We start from the raw sequence: 18,625 nt of genomic DNA, 5'->3' as shown, positions 1-18,625 counted from the left end.
AGCGCGAGGCCTTCCTCAACTAAGCCCTCCTTTCTTCTTCTCCCACTCCCTTCCACGTCTCCCTGACTTGTTCCCTTTATTCATCCCCCTCCCAGATGCCACAGCACTCATGTCCATATCTGTAACTTATTTATATTAATGTCTGTCTTCCCCCACTGTACTGTAAGCTCTCTGTGGGTAGGGACTGTCAGTTTATTGTGTTATTGTATTCTTTGAAGTGCTTAATACAGTGCTCTCACAAAGTGCTCAAAAAATACAATTGAATGAATGAAAGGGTCCAGAGAGGTGTGATGCTGCAGTTTAAATTCCTGTGGCATGATGGCAACACAGGGTGTGTCCGGAGCCAGGTGGGGACGGAGCGTATACTTGGAGTATGGGCGGGGTGGTGTATGTCTGGAGTAGGGCAGGAATAGGGAGTGTCCAGAGAAAGATAGGAACCAGGAATGTAATGGAATCAGAGCATATCCGGAGCAGGATGGGAACAGGAGCAGGGCAGAAGTGGGGCATATCAGAATCAGGGCAGGATTAGTGCATGTCTGGAGTAAGGCAGAGACAGGGAATGTCCAGAGCAGGGCAGGAACAGGATCTGTCTGGAACAGGGTGTGTCTGGAGCAGGAGCCTGGAGTCGTGCTTGGAAGGTGACAGTTCATAGTTTTTTTTCCTCTTGTGCATCGGGTCTGAGATCCTCTCAAAGGATGACTAGGTCCAATAGCCTTACTGAAGACCTTCTGTTCATGTCTGAGACTCTGAGGCAAGCACTGAAAAATGCTTTCACAAATTCACTAGAATATCTTGAGCAGATAGTGTTGTCCAGAAATCAGTCAATCAATGGTATTTCTTTAGCTTTTACAACAAGCAGAACTCTGTACTAAGTGCTTGGGAGAGTAATAATAATTGTGGTATTTGTTTTGCACTTACTATGTGCCAGGCACTGTACTAAGTGCTGGGGTGGATACATGGAAATTGTGTTCACCACAGTCCCTTTCCGGCATAATAAATAATAATAAGTGCTATGTGCCAAGCACTGTTCCAAGTGCTGGGGTAGATACAAGGTAATCAGGTTGTCCCACATGGGGCTCATAGTCTCAATCCCCATTTTACAGATGAGGCAACTGAAGCCCAGAGAGGGGAAGTGACTTTCCCAAGGTCACACAGCAGAGAAGTGGCAAAGCTGGGGTAAGAACCCATGACCACCTGACTCCCGGGCCCATGCTGTATCCACTATGCCATGCTGCTTCTCTTACAAAACATGGACTCAGTAGACACATTCCCTGCCTCCAACGAGCTTACAGTCTAGAGGGGGACACAGACATTAAGTACAGACAAATAAATGATGGAGATAAAAATAAGGAGATGTTCACATCTACAGAAAAAGAAGGAAACCATTCCAGCTTCAGGCTCTTCTGTTTCTTCACTAATTGCCCTTCCACCCAGTGATCATCATCATCATCAATCGTATTTGTGGATGTGACTGTCACACTGAGCTTCTTAGGTACATTTGCTCACTCTTTTCAGGAAACCACAGCAGCGTCCTTTTTCTGGCCCCTTGCCATTCAGGGTGAACTATGTCAATCAATTGATGAGAAACAGTATGTCCTAATGGTTGAAGCACGGGTCTGGGGATTAGAAGGACCTAGCTTCTAATCCTGGCTCTGCCACTTGCCTGCTGTGTGACCTTGGGCAAGTCACTTAACTTCTCTGGACCTCAGTTACCTCATCCGTTAAATGGGGATTAAGACTGAGAGCCCCATGTGGAATAGGGACTGTCCCTACTGGATTACCTTTTATCTACCCCAGCACTTAGAAAAGTGCCTATTACATTGTAAGTGCTTAACAAATACCATTTTAGAAAAATCCTATTTATTGAGTGCTTACTGTGCGCAGAACACTGTACTAAGAGCTTGGGAGAATACAATACAGTAGAGTTGATAGATTTATGCAAGCCTCCAGTTTTTAAGTGGGGGGGAAAAGGTATGCGCACTGGAACTATTGTTTCAGGATTTAGCAGACACATTCCCTGCCCATACCGAATTTACAATCTAGAAGGGGAGACAGACATTAATATGAATATATAGGTAGTTTGTAATTTATAATTTAAAGATATGTATGTAAATTCTCTGGGGTTGTGGGTGGAGTGAATATCAAATGCCCAAAGATCACAGATCCAGGAGCATACACAACACAAAGGGAGAGAGAGCAAGGGAAGAGGGCTTAATTGGGGAAGACCACTTGGAGGAGACATGACCTTAGTAATGCTTTGAAGGGGGAAAGAGTGGTGGTCTGGCCTATGTGAAAGGGGAGGAAGTTCCAGGCTAGGGGGATGATGTGGGAGAGGGGTCGGTGGCCAGATAGATGACATTGGGGTCCAGTGGGTAAACTGATGCTAGGAAGCCCTTAAAGGCCAGTATTATTATTGTTGTTGTTGCTGTTATTATTATTACTATTATCATTACTGCAGACTTGAGCTGTTTTCATTTTACTTGCCTTAATATCCGTTTGCAAGGTCAGGGGGAGGTGAGGTTAGGCCCAGATCACTAAAGAGGAAACTGGGGCTTGGGTTAGTCCAAGGTGCCACACAGAAAGTCCAAGGCAGTCACCATGAGAACCACAATTCCAGGTATTTTTCCAGATGTTCTGCCTGCCCCTTAATGGAAACAAAACCAGCTCGAAGACATCCTCTTGGCGTTCAAAGCACATGACCAGAAACTGTATTTCTGTAAATGCTTTTACAATGAGCTAGCAACTGAATAATTCCTGTAAATGACATTACAGTAACACAAACCGACATGGGCAAGGAAAAAACAAAGTTAATTCTGAAAATCCCTCTGTAATGTGTGACAGTAGAGAAGAGAACAAATGCACATGGATATGAGTTAGCTTTGAATCAAATTACTTTTGACACTTTGACACAAGACGTTAATATTATTCAAAGAAAGAAGTTGGTAAACAACTCATATTAAAGAATAGAATGATAATGTATTCAACTTAAAGTATATCTTAAGGTATATTTTATTTTTGGGTCCAAACATGCCTATATTTTATAATCTACCAAGGACGTTGTAGAATGTGAAGTCGAGTCGTCTAGCGGATAAAACACTGGCCTGGGAGCCAGAAGATCTGGGGTCTTATTCTGGCTCCATCACTGCCTGCTGTGTGACCTTGGGCAAGTCACTTGACTTCTCTGTGATTTAGTTTCCTCAACAGCAAAATGGAGATTTAATACCTGTTCTCCCTCCTACTTAGACAGTGAACCCCATGTGAGACAGGGACTGTGATCTCAACTGATAAATTTCTATCTACCCCAGTCCTTAGAACAATGCTTGACACATAGTGAACATTTAACACATGCCATAAAAAAGATGGGTCTGTGCATTTTATGAATTCATTTTTCAACTTCTCAGTTCATTCACCAAGAGAGCTATGGTGGAAAGATTCCAGGAATCAGGAGACCTGGGATCTAATTCCAGTTCTACCATTTGCCTGCTCGGTCACCTTGGAGAAGTCATTTAACTTTTCTGTGACTGTTTCCCTCTCCTATTACAACCCAGCCTGCACACTTCATTCCTCTAATGCTAACCTTCTCTCTGTACCTTGATCTTATCTATCTTGCCCCCAACCCCTAGTCCATGTCCTGATTCTGGCCTGGAATACCTTCCCTCCTCATATCTGACAGACTATTACTCTTCCCTGCTTCAAAGCCTCATTGAAGGCACATCTCCTCCAAGAGACCTTCCCTGACTAAGTCCTCTTTTCCTCTTCTTCCACGCCCTTCTGTATCACCCTGACTTGCTCCATTTATTCATTCCCCCCTCCCAACCCCACAGCACTGATGTACAAATTCAATAGTTATTTATATTAATGTCTGTCTCCCCGACTAGGCTGTAAGCTTGTCAGGGAATGTGTCAGTTATATTATATTGTACTCTCCCAAGTGCTCAGCACTCAGTAAGCACTCAATAAATATGACTGACTGAGCCTGTGAGCCCCATATGGGTCAAGGTTTGTATCTGGTCTGATCTGATTGAATTGTGTAGTGCTCAGCACAGTGCTTGGTACATAGTAAATACCATTATTGATATCAGTCCCAATTCAGTTTCAGCGTTGGTCCCAATTCAGTTTCAGGGTTGGCCTCTGAATCACTATGAGATACACAAGGTAGTAGGGTTAGTGGAGTGAGAATTTTGCAGGAAAGAGGGACATCCAAATGGCTCAGAGCTAATTGGGGATTTAGAGAAAGGGTTGGGAGGCAAGAAAGGGCTTGGAAGTGAATTCAGAGACAGAAATAGTAAAGCAGTAAAAGAGGAGCTTCAAAGTATCTACTCCAAGGGCACTGAATTCTGCACACTGTTGCACAAAGGAAAGAAGAGAACAGAATTGAAAGATCATGTCCTTTGGAAGACTGACAGTATCATTCCCATGTGGCAGCAAGCTGCAGACCAAACTGGGCAGTTGTGATGTCCCAACCCCTATGAGCTTGCAAAGCTCATGAATCCCATCTGATTCCTTGAGCCATTTTGTCTGTCACCTATATGCCCGTCATGCTTCAGGTTTGAAGGCCTGACAGTTACCACCGGAGAAGGTTGGGGATCAAGAGAGTCCAACAGCATGGAAATGCTGTTCATCACGACCAACCTGTCTGGGTAGATGATCCTGGAAGAATGAATGTTGGGAGTGTCAAATTAGTCACTTGGTATTGATTGAGCACTTGGCTTTAAAGCAATCCACCACCTTGCCCCCTCCTATCTCACCACCCTCCTATTACAACCCAGCCCACACACTTGGCTCCTCTAATGCTAACCTTCTCACTATTCCTCAATCTTGTCTATCTCGCCACCAACCTCTTGTCCATATCCTGCCTCTGGCTTGGAATTGCCCTCCCTTTTCAAATCTGACAATGACTCTCCCCACCATCAAAGCCTTATTGAAGGCACATCTTCTCCAAGAGGCCTTCCCAGATTTCTCCCACTTTCCTCTTCTCCCACTCTTCCTGTGTTGCCCTGATTTGCTCCCTTTGTTTTCCCCTCCTGGCCCGCACAGCCCCACAGTACTTATGAACATATCTGTAATTTATATTAATGTTTGTCTCCCCTACTTAGTCCTCTTTGTGTGTAAAGGGGTCTCATTGTAAATTCAATGAGGGCAGGGAATGTGTCTGCTTATCATCATTTGTAATCAGGTTGAACACAGTCCTTGTCCCCCGTATAGTTCAAAGTTTCAACCCCATTTGACAGATGAGGTAAAAGGCACAGAAAAATTAAGGGATATGCCCAAGGTCACACAACAGACAAGTGGCAGAGTTGGGATTGGCACCCAGATCCTGTATCTCAGGCCTGTGCTTTTTCCCTGGACCACGCTGCTTCTCTCATGTATCTACCTCAGTGCTTAGAATAGTGCTTGTTACAGAGTAAGCAAACAACAATTTCTGTAATGGTAGTAATTTACAGGAAGAGGGGAGAGAAAGCAGGGTTAGGGCCCCAGGTGCCTTCTGTCTTCCCAAACTGGCAGCCCCTCCCAGAGGCTGCATCTCCCTCGCCAGCACACGGTCTCATGAAGGAGGAGGGGATTAATCCATTTATTGAGTGCAGTGTACAGAGCACTGTACCAAGCACTTGAGAGAGTACAATACAACAAAGTCGGTAGATATGTTCCCTGTCCACAAAGGGCTTATAGTTTAGAGATGGATTCCAATTCCACCCCCTGAAAACATGGAAGGGCTCCACCTCACTGCCCACAAGGAGCTGATTTGGGATTGCCACAGAATAAAAAAAAGATTCTGTTTCAACCTGAGACCTCATCCTGCTCACGATGACCGCAAGACTCCTGGGTAATATGGAAGTGGCTTCACAGTTTGGGCCTGATTGCCTGCCTAAAACTCTGGGGTCTTTACCTCAGTGTGTGAAATGACATTTTCTCCCTTCCCTTCCCTGCCCAAGCTTCATTGACAGTAGCCTCTTGAGTTGTGTCAAGGGACAGAGCGATGCTACCGGGGAGGCAGAGATCATTCTCGGAAAATCTTTACATTCTCAGGCCTTCATTGGGAGCATCCTATCCCTCCGTTTCTTCTTGTTAGCTCCCCTTCTCTCTGCCCCTTCCCCGTAACCTTGACTCTGCTAAGCGTTCTCTCCTGCAGGAGATGTTAGTCACAGAAGAGCAGAGTCAGACACATTTAAGCCTTGCGGCCCAGGAGACTCTCTCATTATTCTGTCTGATGAGAAGAGAGAGCCTACAGTGGGGACAGCTCCAATAAGGCAATAGCAAAGTGCTGCTGCTCCATTACACTGCTAATTTCCTTCCCTAGACAACTTTCCTGACCTTTCCAGAGAGGACTGTGTTAGGAGACCTGGTGAGATGGCAAACATGCCAGGAGACCTCCAGCGACAAGCTGGCGGCTGTTCAAACTTCAGTCTGGGGGAAATGACCGCTGTCCTCGAGGAAGTTGTTGGAATTAAAGTCAGTCAGTGGTTTTGATTGATTAGTGTGTGCAGAGCACTGTACTAAGCACTTGGGAGAGTACAGTATACCAATCTAACAGACACATTCGCTGCCCACAGTGGGCTGATAGAAAGGGTGATGGACATTAAGTAAATAAATTATCGATATGTACTTAAGTTGGAGAAGCAGCATGGCTTAGATAGAGCATGGGCCTGGAGTCAGAAAGTCCTGGGTTTTAATCCTGTCTTTGGAGTGATGGACATTAATATAAATAAATAAATAATTTAATATAAATTTAATATAAATAAATGATAGATATGTACTTAAGTTGGAGAAGCAGCGTGGCTTACTAGTAGAGCATGGGACTGAGAGTCAGAAAGTCCTGGGTTTTATTCTCAGCTCTGCCACATGTCTGCTGTTTGACCTTGCACAAGTCATTTAACTTCTCTGTGCCTCAGTTACCACAACTGCAAAATGGACATTAAGAGTGCGAGCCGCATGTGGGACAGGGACTGTGTCCAGCCTAATAACCTTGTATCAACCCCAGTGCATAGATGCTGCATGGCACGTAGTAAGGCCTTACAAGTACCATCATTATTATTATTAAGTGCTGTGGGGCTGGGAAGGGGGTGAATAAAGGGAACAAGTCAGAATGACTCAGGAGGGAGCGAGAGGAAAGGAAGACTTAGGGAAGGCTTTTTGGAGGAGAGGCACCTTCAATAAGGTTCTGTAGACAGGGAGAGTAATGGAAGCACCATTTAATAGATATCTGCTAATATTCTATTCTAGGGGGGTTATTTGCACAATACATTGCTCCAGTCTACTTGCAGATCATCCTGCCTCCAGTTTCTCTCTTTTTATGACATTTGTTAAGCACTATGTGTCAGTTACTGAACAGAGCACTGGGGTAGCTACAGGTTAATCAGGTTGGACACAGGCTCTGTCCCATTTCAGGTTCACAGTCTCAATCCTCATTTTACAGATGAAGTAACTGAGGCACAGAGAAGTCCACTGACTTGGCCAAAATCACACAACAGACAAGTGGTGCAGCCAGAATTAGAACCCAGGTCCTCCGATTCCCAGGCCAGTGCTCTTTCCACAAGGCCACCTGCTTCCCGCTCTTCTCCAGTCTCTACTTCACTCTGCTGGCCAGTAAAAATAAGCTTTGTGGATCTCTCCCCACTCCTTAAACAGCTCAAGGTGTTGCTCATCAATGTCTGTGTCAAGCAGAAACTCCTTACCATCAGCTTGCAGCATGGCTTAGTGGATAGAGGATGGGCCTGGGAGTTAGAAGGACTTGGGTTCAAATCCCAGCTTCGTCACATGCCAGCTGTGTGACCTTGGGCAAGTCACTTCTCTGGGCCTCAGTTACCTCATTCATTAAATGGGGATAAGAGTGTGAGCCCCAAGTGGAACGGGGACTGTGTCTGACCTGATTAACTTGTATCTACCACCATGTTCAGAACAGTGCTTGGCACATAGTAAGCTCTTAACAAGTACCATAATTATCATTATAATTATTATTCAATCAGCTTGCCCCCTCCCATCTATTCCCTCTCCTCTCACACTACAACCTGACCTTCAGGGGGAGAGAGGCATTAATATAAATCAATAAATGACAGTTTGGGGCCTGAGTGCTGTGGGGTTGAGGGTGGAGCGAAATACCAAGTGGTCAAAAGGTACAGAAGCAGCGTGGCTCGGTGGAAAGAGCACGGACTTTGGAGGCAGAGGTCATGGGTTCAAATCCCCGCACCGCCAATTGTCAGCTGTGTGACTTTGGGCAAGTCAAGTAACTTCTCTGTGCCTCAGTTACCTCATCTGTAAAATGGGGATTAAGACTGTGAGCCCCTCATGGGACAATCTGATCACCTTGTAACCTCCCCAGTGCTTAGAACAGTGCTTTGCACATAGTAAATGCTTAATAAATACCATTATTATTATTATCTAAGTGCACAGATAATGCAGAAGGAAGAAGGACATGGGGAAAAGAGGGCTTTGTTGGGTAAGGCCTCTTGGAGGAGATGTGTCTTTAGCAGGGCTCTGAAGGTGGTGAGAGTGGTGATCTTGCGTAAATGGAGGGCGAGGCAGTTCCAGGACAGAGGCAAGATATGAGCAAGGGGATGGCAGTGAAATAAGACAAGATTGAATTACAATGATTAGGTTGGTGTTAAAGGAGAAAAGTGAGTGTGCTGGGTTGTGGAAGGAGAATAGCTAGGCAAGATGGGAAGGGGACAAGGTAATTGAGGGTCATTATTACCCCTGAGTAATATGCTGTCGAGTCATTTCTGATTCATAGCGACTCTAGGGATATACTCTGTCCAGAACATCCTGTCCTCTTCCATAATCTGCAAGCTTTCTAATGGTTCTTCCTTTATCGTTGTTATGGTCTCTATCCATCTAGCTGTTGGTCTGTCTCTTCCACGTTTTCCCTGGACTTTTCCTAACATTAGTGTCTTCTCCAGAGAATTAGTCGTCCTGATTATGTGTCCAAAGTATGCTAATGTAAGTCGAGTCATTTGGCCTTCCAAAGACCACTTTGGTTTAAATTGTTCTAAAATCCATTTGTTTGTCTTTCGGTTAGTCCATGGTATTCACAAAAGCCTTATCCAACACCACATTTCAAAAGAATCTGTGTTCTAGGATGGATATTAAGGAAGGCATCCATTACGTAGTAACTCCCAACATCCTGGGGCTACCTTTGGAGCTAGGATACTGGGTTGGATGGACTTTTCCTCTTATCCAGTAATGGTCTGTCTTGTGCTCTTCTATTTCCTCATACATGTGTGGCTTCTGAAAGACTTTTTATGGTATTTGTTAAGCACTTAATATACGCCAGGTACTGTACTAAGTGCTGGGTGGTAGATACAAGTTGATCAGGTTGGATCATGTGAGCCCATATGAGGCTCACAGTCCTAATTCCCATTTTACAGATGAGGTCACTGAGGCACATAAAAGCAACTTGCCCCAGGTTATACAGCAGATGTGGCAGAGCTGGGATTAGAACCCAGGTCCTTCTGACACCCAGGCCTGTGCTCTATCCATAAGCCATGCTACTTCTCATGATTTCCCCTGAAGACCAAGGTAGTTTGTCTGGAAAGTCAAGAGAAGGAAATGGGAGTTGTGGGGCTATGATGAGGAGCTTTTGAGAGTACAAACTTGGGTTTCAAGTCTATTAAATTGTCCAAATGAATAAAGAAGTGGGATTTGAACCTCTGAAGTTGTATTTGAGATCATATTCTTCCTAACTATAATGACCTTGCTTCCTCAGTCTTAAACCTCTCAAGGCCTCAAAATCAAAAAGCACAAAGCTAAAACTTAGCTCTCACACTGCAAGAATGGCCTGTAATTGGATTGAAACTTGCTTTTAAATAGAGTATTAGAATTCCCTCCATGGGCTAATATTGATTTCAGGGATGCCTTTTAATATCTGTCTTTCTCTATCACCATCCTAGATAATTCTTCCAATAGCTCTAGCACAGTGTAACCCCCTTTATTCATTCAATTGTATTTATTGAGCACTTTCTGTGTGCAGGGCACTGTACTAAGTGCTTGGGAAGTACAAGGCTGCAACATATAGAGACAGTCCCTACCCAACATTATTAACTTATTAAATATTGATAAACTATCCACTCCAAGGTGTGCTATAAAGAATTGGGATTAGAACATCCTTCCCAAAATGTTTTGAAGAATTTTATGCCCCTTCGCTGAGAGACAAGGGAGGAACGGAGGGTAATTTGCACTTTTTTTTTGCCACCCAACAAGTTTTTTATGCTCAAGATGAATCATCAGACTAAAATTTCTCCTGTTCACTGACCAGGAAAGACAGAGTGAAAATTAAAACAGGAAAGTGCTAACTCCAAAACGTTACGGTGCTCTCCGGCATACAGACAGCATGTTAACAGGCATTCTCTTGAACTTTCCCTTGGGTCTCTTTCCCCTTCCCAAGAATGGTATTCAGGTTTCATTTGGGTGAGCCCGAGGCTGGCAGATCTACTTTTAGGAACTCTGAGCAGAGAGGACCCTCAGGAGAAAAGAGGAGGGAGGCCATTGTAGGGAGAGTGCCAACATCCCACCTCAGTCAATCCATCAGTGGTATTTAATGAGCATTTACTGTGTGCATTGAGCTTAATAATTGCTTGGGAGTGAACAATACAACAGTTGGTTGACACAGTCGCTGCCGACAAGGAGCACTCAGTCTTCCTCCTCCCTGATTTTCACAAATGAGAATGTAATTTCCCTAAAATGAAACTGACTGAGGTGAAGCTTCATCTAAGTTCATCTGTTTCTAACCCAAAATATTCAATCAGTGGTATGTATTGAGCGCTTACTGTGTGCAGAGCACTGTACTAAGCACATGGGACAGTCCACCACAACAGAATTGGCAGACACATTCCCTGCCCACATCGAGTTTTCAGTCTAGAGGAGCTCTTGCCCTGGCACTAATCATTCTGGGACCACCAAGGCTTTGTTTGGATTTGTGAGCTTGTTGTGGGCAGGGAATGTGTCAGTTTATTGCTGTATTCTACGCTTCCAAACATTTATTACAGTGTTCTACACCCCGTAAATGCTCAATAAATACTATTGAATGAATGGATCTGATGTGACTGTTTCTTCCTCTGTGCGTTTAGAATTTCTTCACGTTTGTGCTCCGTAACATTTTGGACGTTTTTCCTGGGCAGAAAATGTCACATCCCTTGTCATTTAGAAGCAGCGATTTCTGCTCAGATTCTCTGGGGAAGGGCAAAGAAGGACTCAAGTGTTCTTCCTCTTCACTGGTTTAATTTGATTTTCTGTTATTTTAGCTCTTCAGAATCCTAGCGCTGAAAGAACCCTGGGGATTTTATCTGGTCCAATCCCCTGCCTCTGGGCAGGAGACTAACTCGATCACCAAGAGGAGATATTTCCGGGTCCTATGTTGAATGGACATTCTCAGGTGTCCAAAGGCAAGCTCGTATTGTACCACAAGATGATACAATACCGAGTCATGTCTTTGTGGCCACACCAAGCAAAAGATTCCATCGGCAGTGTATGATATCAGATGGTAATCAAGGTCAGGGATAAACTGTCAGGACGATGCCTGTAATAAATGCAGAGGATCAGAAAATTGCTTCATAAAAAAGAATATGGCCTTGTTCCAAATCCAAATCTAAACCATAGAAGCAAATTAGAAGAGGGTATTTCAAGAACACTTGAAATAGGTCAGAGTAATAGAACATAAAATGACACACATCCTAAATTTATCAAGTTAACGGCTTTGCTGGTAGTTCTCATTTCACATTTCATCTGCTTGTCAATAAGGTATTTATTTCCTTTTATTTCTTTAAGGTTCCGTACTAAACTTTACTACCATTTTTAATCTACATGTTGGGATTTATGAAAGTGTCTTGAAAAATTTATGAATCATGAAGGAAAATGAACACGCATTGTCTGGGATGATTCAAACTTGCACTTGTAATAGTGGTTACGTATCTTTGGAGTTAATGAAATGTTTAACAGTTGGAAGGTTACTTTCTGTTGTCTTGATTATAAAAACTGTTGATTCTCTTAGCGGCCCTAATGGGAATATGGACAGAGCATGGGGAAGCTTTTCACAGTGAAATGAGGTGTCAGGGAGTCGAACAATATCCTCCTTTCATTTCCGTGTGTGTTTTGATATATAGGGTCAAAAGAGATAGGAGATCAGAACTTGTTTTAACCAGCTCTCAATGAATTTCCAATCTGCTCCTAAATCCTGGGTCCATAATTTTTGAATGGGTTTTATGAAGGGTAAAAGAAATTCTCCATCTGCTAATTTATAGCACCTTTTTATTGGCTAAACTCTTTTGGTGTTCAATAATCTACTTCATTTGATGTGTCCGCAGTGCATGAATGTGATTTATGGCTTTTCTTGCCCCGCACTAAATATGCATAGAATGTTTTCATGACAAATTGAAGATTTATGGATGATGGTGTAAATAACTAGATCACGGACCAAACCAAGGCTTTGAGCTTCAATTGTGGAAGCCGGTGAAATCAGGATGCCTTCTACTTAAAGCGAGTGAGCCCCGGATTTAGTTTTTCAAGTGTTAACAACAGTCTTTATAAATTACTTAGTATTCTATTAATACTGTATTAGGATATGGTCCTCTAAACTGTAAGCTTGTTGTGAGCGGGGAATGTGGCTGTTATATGGATATATTGTACTCTCCCAAGTGTTTAGTACAATAAGCACTCAATAAATAGGATTGATTGACTGACTATTCTGCCATCATTCCCTTTTAGGAGAGAAAGTAGTGGAACTATGGGGTGTGAAACAGCCTTGTGGATAGAGTCTTTTTGTCAACCAAAGGCTGCATTAATGAGTTGGGGTTAAAAAGCAACCTAACAAAAGTCGGGTTCCTTAGTAATTGACCTTTGGTATTTTCTTCTCATCATTTACCACACATCATCGAGAGCACATATATGAACTTTGTAAAAATTCTGCAGGAAATGCATGGGGAAAAGACAATCACCAAATCCCACATTGTGATTGGGGGACACCCACTGGAGTTAAATAAGTGAGCACTAGAAACTCAGGAAGCTTGTTCACCTAGTAGTAAATATTAAGTAGCAGCAATAGTAATAATAATAAAAATAATTGAGGCACTTGTTAAGGACATACTATGTGCCAAGCGATGTAATATGTGCTGGGGTAGATGGAAGATTGAACACAGTCCCAGACCCACTTGGAGCTCATAGTCTAATGGGGAGGCAGAACAGATATTAAATCTCCATTTTACAGATGAGGATACTGAGGCACAGAAGAGTTAAGATACTTGCTCAAGATTACACACAGCAGGCAAGTGGTGGAGTTGAGATTGGAACTCGGGTCTCCTGAGTCCCAGACCCAAGCTCTTTCCACTAAGCCAAGTACTGGAAGTAAAGGCATTTATCACAGCATGCAATGCACGGTACTAAGCACTTAGAAAGTGCAACATAAGCCTGAAACCTGTGTCCTGCCCCCAAGGGACTTACAGTCTAATGAGGTAAAGGGACATAAAAATATTTACAAATAGGGTAATTAGAACAAATTTCCTGGACAGTTGATTGTACATAGATGCATTAGTGCTAAGGAGGGTCTAAATAAATACTTAAATTCTAGAGGTCGTGTATGGATGGGGCTGGTGGGACTTGGGGTGCTGGGAGTAGATTGGGGAATGCCGCCGACCTCCTGTTCATGTCCTGCCTCTGTCCTGGAAATCCGACAGACAATTACAACCCCCGACACCCCACAAAGCCTTATTGAAGGCACATCTCCTCCAAGAGACTTTCCCTGATTAAGTTCTCCTTTCCTCTTCTCTGACTTTCTTCCCCTTCCAGAAAGACAGATTCTCTGATGACTGTACTTGGATTTGCACCATTTATTCACACACACCCCCGCTACACAGCATTTATGTACATATCCACAATATATTTATTCTTATTAATGCCTGTCTTCCACTCTAGACTGTAAGCTCCTTGAGGGCAGGGAACACCTCTACCAACTCTGTACTGTATTGCACTCTCCCCAGCACTTATTGCAGTGCTCTGCACACAGTAAGTGCTCCGTAAATAAGATTCACTGATTGATTGACTATGTTTCTTTGTTCTGAGAGCCACTGCATCAGAGTTAGCTCCTTGTCCCTAAGTATATCTGCTGTAGCTTCTTCTGCCCGCAAGTGTGCTGTTTGCACAGAGAACTGAAGCTGATACCATTTTAAAGCTCTCTGCTAACTTTATGTCAAATGGGGGAGCTGGACAGTATTGAGATTTATTTGGAATCAGTATTTTTCACTCAATCATATTTATTAAGTGCTTACTGTGTGCAGAGCACTGTCTTGTCTTGTCTTAAGCCATCTTTTCCGACCCATAGTGACACCATGGACACATCTCTCCCAGAATGTGCTGCTGTCCATCTGCAATCGTTCTGGTTGTGTATCCATAGAGTTTTCTTGGTCAAAATCCGAAAGTGGTTTATCATTGCCACCTTCCCTGCAGTAAACTCGAGTGTACCCCCTCGACTTTCTCCCATGCCACTACTGCCCAGCATGGGTGAGTTTTGACTTGTAGCAGATTCTTCCACTCGCTAGCCACTGCCCAAGCTAGGAATGGAATGGGTAGGCATCTGCTTGACTCTCCCTCCCGTAGCCAAAACTGGTAGAATACTGGAAACTCTCCAGGTGAGACCCTGTGAGGGGGCAGAGCACTTTACTAAGTGCTTAATGGTATCCTGTACAGTTGGTGACATCTGCTCATATTACAAAAGGAAACATAGGGCTGAAAAAGAGCAAGCATCTTGTCCGTTGAAAAGCACACAATCTGCTTTCTTCCTTTAGACTTTAAGCTCCTTGTGGCAAGGGAGCGTGTCTACCAACTCTCATTTATTGTACTTTCCCAAGTGCTTACTACAGTGCTTTGCATACAGTAAACTCTCAAATACAATTGATTATCTAACCTCATTGATTTCCTGCCACAACCCCACGCACAAACTACACTCCTCTCACATCGGCCTACTGTCTATACCTCAATCTCATTTATTCCACCACTATCCCTGTGCCCACATTCTCCTTTCAATCAATCAATCAATCAATGGTATTTATTCAGTGCTTCTTACTATGTGCAGAGCCCTGTACTAAACACTTGGGAGAGTAAAATACAACTGAACAGAATTTTGTTGGGTCTGGAACTCCCTCTCGCTTCATAGCTGACAGTTGACCGCTTCCCTCACCTTCAAAATAATAATAATAATAATAATAATAATGGTATGTAAGTGCTTACTATGTGCCAAGCACTGTTCTAAACGCTGGGGGGGGGGATACAAGGTAATAAAGGTTGTCCCACGGGGTGCTCACAATCTTAACCCCCATTTTACAGATGAGGGAACTGAGGCACAGAGAAGTTAAGTGACTTGCCCAAAGTCGCACAGCTGATAAATGGCAGAGCCGGGATGAGAACCTATGACCTCTGACTCCCAAGCCCCTGAGAGAGTACAATACAACAATAAACAGACCCATTCCCTGCCCACAACGAGCTTACAGTCTAGAGGGGGACTCTGTGGTGTTGTAATTTCCTAAGATCTTGGGACAGTGCTCTGCATAAAATAAGAATTCAATAAATACCACTGATTGATTGAACCAATTGGCAGTCATCAGAAGCATGCCTTTCAGGTCAGAAAGAGCATAGGCCCATCCTGGCTTTCAGAGTCCTAATGGTTGCAGGGCCTGGAATCTGGATTTTCATTTTTCTTTCACCTCTCCTGTGACCCCAGGGAATGGACTGTCTCGTGGTGTCCACACTTTTGTATGTGACCCCTGGATTTCTTCATTTCATGCCTGTCCTGCTTTTTCCTGAATTCCCCATTTTTATCCTTAATCTTGAGTATCATTCAGGCCCTATCTCTTCTCAAAATAGCCTCTTCTGTCTTCCCACCCCTTCTCTCCAAATAGGCAATGCTTATAAATGGAGAAGCAGCATGATCTAGTGGAAAGAGCCCAGCGGCCCTGGGTTCTAATCCCAGCCCTTCTGATTGTTTGCTGTGTGACCTTGGGCAAGCCACTAAACATCTTAACACCAATAACCTTGGCGTTTTCCTTGACTACCCTCTGTCATTCAACCCACATATTCAATCTATCAATAAATCCCACTGGTCCCACCTTCACAACATAGCTAAAATCTGCCCTTTCCTCTCCATCCAAACTGCTACCATGCTAATACTATCACTCGTCCTATCCCACCTGGATTATTGCATCAGCCTCCTTGTTGACTTTCCAGCCTCCTGTCTCTTCCCACTCCAATCCATACTTCACTCTGCTGCCCAGATCATTTTTCTACAAAAACATTCAGGACATGTCACCCGACTCATCAAAAAACTCTAGTAGTTGCCCATCCACCTCTGCATCAAACAAAAACTCCTCACCATTGGCTTTAAAGCACCCCATCACCTTGCCCCCTCCTACCTCACTCCTTTCCTTCTACAACCTAGCCCGCACACTGCGCTCCTCTCTAACCTTCTCACCATGCCTCATTCTCACCTGTCTCACCGCCAACCTCTAACCCGCATCCCGCCTCTGGCCTGGAATGCCGCCCCTCCTCAAATCTGACAATTACTCTCCCCCACTTCAAAGACTTATTGAAGATTACATCTCTTCCAAGAGGCCTTCCCAGATTACACTCTACTTTTCCTCATTTCCCACTCCTTCTGCATAACCCTGACTTGCTCTCTTTGCTCTTCCTCCTTCCCAGCCCTACAGTGCTTATGTACATATTCATTCATTCATTCAATCAATGGTATTTATTGAGCACTTACTGTGTGCAGAGCACTGTACTAAGCACTTAAGTACAAGTTGGCAACATATAGAGATGGTCATATCTGTAATTGTATTTATTTGTATAGATATCTGTCTCCCCAACTCTAGACTGTAGCTTGCTATGGGCAGGGAATGAGACTGTTTATTGTTGTATGCTCCCAAGCGCATAGTACAATGCTTTGCACAAAGTAAGCCCTAAATAAATATGATTGAAGGAATCTTTGTGCCTCACTTTCCTCGTCTGCTAAAGTGAGATTCAGTAGCTTGCCATCCTCGTATTGAGACTTCAAGCCCCAAGTGGGACAGAGATTGTGTCCAACCTGGTGAACTTATGCCTACCCCAGTACTTAGACTAATGCTTGACACATAGTAGGCATTTTTAAAAAGCCACAATCCATCCATCAGTCTATCATATTTACTGAGCACTTACAGTGTGCTGAGCTCTGTACTAAGCACCTGGAAAAGCACAGCATAATAGAATTAGAATGTCCTACTCAATAGAACACAGGCCTGGAGTCAGAGGAGCTGGGCTCTAATCCTGACTCCTCCATTAGTCTGCTGTGAGACCTTGGACAAGTCACTTAACTTCTCTGTGCCTCAGTTACCTCATCTGAAAATGGGTTTAAGACTGTAAGCCTCATGTGGAACAGGGACTGTGTCCAACCTGCTTAGCTTATAACTACCCTAGTGCATAGAACAGTGTTGGCATATTGTAAGCGCTGAACAAATATCGCACACACACACACAAAACCCAGAGTCGGTAAACATTTTCCCTGCTTATATTTGGCTAGACACGCTGCTCTCCTGGTAGGCAACTCTTCAAGTACACCCCAAACTTGCTCCTACTCTTCTGATTTGGAGTATCTGGGACCTGCACAATGCAAAAAAGACCAGGGCAATCAGGAGACCCACTGGAGATTGGCAAATTTGGGTGTCTGCTGGACACTCTCCCCCTCCCCTGAAAAGGTGAAGAAAGATATCCTCCACCCTCAGTGCCCTGCCTCAATATTCCAAATGTGGTGGGAGTGGGGAAATGGAACAAGGGATGATTTTTCTGGCCACTAAGAGTGGCAAGCTTGGAGGGTTGATTTGGCTGGGGGAGGGGGGAAGGGTTTGTTTCCTTGAGACTTCTCTGCAAGGCCAAATCCTGTCATGGCTCCTTCCCTGGCAGATTTATGTTAAACATCAAATTTTACAGGATGCTCTTGAGAGAGGTGTACTTACATAAAGGAAAGAAATCAATTTGCCATAGAAACATGCATTATGCAAATATGCAGGTACTGGGACTAATATTACCTGCATTGGTGGAATTAGAAAATGCAAACCGCTCTCTGGAAATGTAATTCTTTTTTACCAAGGCAGGAACTCAGCAGGAGACTCCCATCCAGCTGGACGAGGACAGGTCAGGGCCCCAGGAATCAGTTACTGTGGAAGACCAGTTTATGTATTAAAGGCAGGAAGACTCAGTCTCTGATTTGCATAGAGTCTGCTGGAGCTATTACCGTTGCTTGGAAAGCTGACTGTGTTTTGGCACTGGGGGCAAAAATCATCAACGTCTTTGTGTTTTTATTTCAGTTAGAGTGGGAATGTGACAGGGAGGGAGAGAGGAAATCCTGTCTGCTGCTCTTTCTTGGTACTTCAGGTGCTAGATGAGCATTGCTGGATGGGTGGTGATACAGAACACACAGGGCATAATGTGTGGCTTAGGGTTAGGGCTAAGGTCGGAGCTTAGGAGAAGCTAAGAGTGGAGAAGCAGTGTTGCCTAGTGGGTAGAGCCAGAGCCTGGAAGTCAGAAGGATCTGGGTTCTCATCCCTGCTCAGCCGCATGTCTGCTGTGTGACCTTGGTCAAGTCACTTCACTTCTCTGTGCCTCAGTTGCCTCATCTGGAA

The 18,625-nt window shown here is 44.0% G+C and overlaps 1 non-coding gene across 1 annotated transcript; it reads right to left on the bottom strand.

Annotated features, from left to right (window-relative positions):
• Nucleotides 1–14,490: 14,490 nt before the first annotated feature.
• On the bottom strand, nucleotides 14,491–14,626 carry LOC119935239. Its single transcript, XR_005453127.1, has one exon. It is a non-coding gene; the product is annotated as a small nucleolar RNA SNORA7 (small nucleolar RNA).
• Between the last annotated feature and the right edge of the window lie 3,999 nt (nucleotides 14,627–18,625).

This window comes from Tachyglossus aculeatus, chromosome 11 (genome assembly GCF_015852505.1).
Source record: "Tachyglossus aculeatus isolate mTacAcu1 chromosome 11, mTacAcu1.pri, whole genome shotgun sequence".
NCBI classification, from domain to species: Eukaryota; Metazoa; Chordata; class Mammalia; order Monotremata; family Tachyglossidae; genus Tachyglossus; species Tachyglossus aculeatus.
This window is presented reverse-complemented; position numbering and strand designations above follow the sequence as displayed.